This window comes from Pinus tabuliformis, chromosome 6, assembly GCF_031772625.1.
Source record: "Pinus tabuliformis cultivar Carrire ecotype Pingquan chromosome 6, CPIR1, whole genome shotgun sequence".
NCBI lineage: Eukaryota > Viridiplantae > Streptophyta > Pinopsida > Pinales > Pinaceae > Pinus > Pinus tabuliformis.
Window position 1 is genome coordinate 1,760,476,097 of NC_142292.1, and position 2,048 is coordinate 1,760,478,144.

The following is a 2,048-nucleotide window of genomic DNA, read 5'->3' on the forward strand; positions in this document are numbered from 1 at the left end:
AGCGTTCGATATCCTTGTGCCACATACTCAGCTCTGGAGTCCCAGTAAGGTCTGGTTGATTCCCACACATCTTTACATACTGCATCAACAGCAGGATTGATGGTATGACCCAAATAAGTCCACGGCTATCACACCCCCTGGTTTCCGCAGGAGGCGTTTAACTTGAGAGTAATCGAGGTCGAACCAGTGAACTGCTTGGGCTACCGTCACCAGATCCACCGATCCCTCCTCGCCCCACACTTTTCAGTTATGATACAAGCCTATGAAGGTTGAACAAGAGTAGCAAGCAGCTAACCAGAGAAAAATGCTTGCACCTCTACTTTTCTTGACTCTGAAGATTAGTTCTCAATGTCATCCATATGAGGGAAATTGATGCAAGCATGCTGGCCTGACCAACCAAGCACCCATTGTATGCAAAGCCTTCTTCTTTTAAATAAGAAGCTGTCCATGTTAAAGTCTACAGATTCCCATTGATGTTATCAAGCACTCGATGCTTTTTATTACTATTCCAGTTGTTTGACCATATTCTACTAAGTATCCTCTTAGACTTGGAAGGTATAGAAGAGCAAATTCCCTTTAACCTTGTACTCTTCGCTACTTCTTGTCCCTTATCACTATGCTCTTTCTCTGACTCTGCAAGCTGCAGCTTCATATTTGCTAGATCACTTCTTAACGATTCAAAATTCTCATTGCCAGAATCCAATTCATCTTTGAATGCACTTGACTGAGCAACTTCTTGAGCCAGCAAGGCTTTAATATTAGCCGGTAACTTATTCAGACGTTCACTAGACATTGCAGCCCTTACCTGGTCAAAAAAGAGTACCTGCACTACAACTCGAAGTGGCAATTGTTCATTTTGAGCAGCGTGCATGCAAGCCTCCACTGAAAGCTTCTTGCAATCCAAAAGCCGGCATATTCTTTTTCTCTCACTTTTAGTCAAACCAGGATGTTCCTTCAGGTACGTATCATTGGCCCTGTACAAGTCATCATGAACTGGGCGTGCAAAATCAGGTATAATTTCTGCAAGAGCTACAAACTTAGGAATAGACAGACTTGAATCTCGAGCAATTTCTCCCAAATAAGTATCAACCAGTTTTGCAACTTTTAGCTTTGAGTTGTAGGTTGCAGAAGGTATTCTCTTCTCCACAAAATTAACAAATTCAGCTGACCTTGATCTACGCTTCATGTTTGTATGCTTTGACCGGACAGGGCTGGTGGGAGGACTCATGCTCTCTCTCATGAAATACTCCAATATTGTCTGCACAAGGTCCACATCATAAAGAGTCTCACTGGCATAAGACAGGGAAGGAATAAGGAGGTCATTCAATTCTGCATCCCCTAACTGCAACCCAATTCGTCTAGCCAGTTGTGTTTTTGACGAAACTGAAGCACCCAATATAGTTGCTGCCTTCAGCAATTTCAGCAAAAAGCTGCATGAAGTAGAATTCTTTTCAGGAGGTAGCAAACTAACAATAGTTTCCAAAAGGAATCGATGTTTTTCTGCAATCTCTACGTAATCAGTGGAATGACTGTGAGTATTTAACTTGGCAGACTCTCTCTGCTCTTTAGACAATCCCGGTAACCAATGAAAGGCATATACTCTTAATGCTTCTCCAAGGATTTCATGGGATATTTTTCCTGTGGATTTAATAGCTACCATTATTCTCCAATACAAATCAATTTCCAGTTCACGATTGGTGCACATCCCTTACCATATATTTAAGTTATTTTGTTGGCTGCTACAACTATAGGGTTCTTATGTGTTTAAAACAGTTGCTACAAAATCAAAACTTTGCTGCAAAGTTAGACCTGTAACAGTCTGCTGTGAAATCATACATGTAGCAGCCTACTACGAAATCAGACCTGTAACAACCTTACCTATTTGATTGAGTTGCATCGCTGCTAAAAGGATCCCAAACACCCATGCTGCTAGAAGGATTAGAAGCAGGCCAATCCCCTGTTGAATTAGCACTGATAAATGGACTCCAGTCATCAATTTGATAATTTCCTTCCTTGGAAGAATGGCTAGCACCCAGATACCCTGAACA

At 41.7% G+C, this 2,048-nt stretch overlaps 1 pseudogene; it reads right to left on the bottom strand.

Annotated features, from left to right (window-relative positions):
- Positions 1-263: 263 nt before the first annotated feature.
- LOC149265978 (BTB/POZ domain-containing protein At1g67900 pseudogene) lies at positions 264-1,720 on the bottom strand (annotated as a pseudogene).
- Between the last annotated feature and the right edge of the window lie 328 nt (positions 1,721-2,048).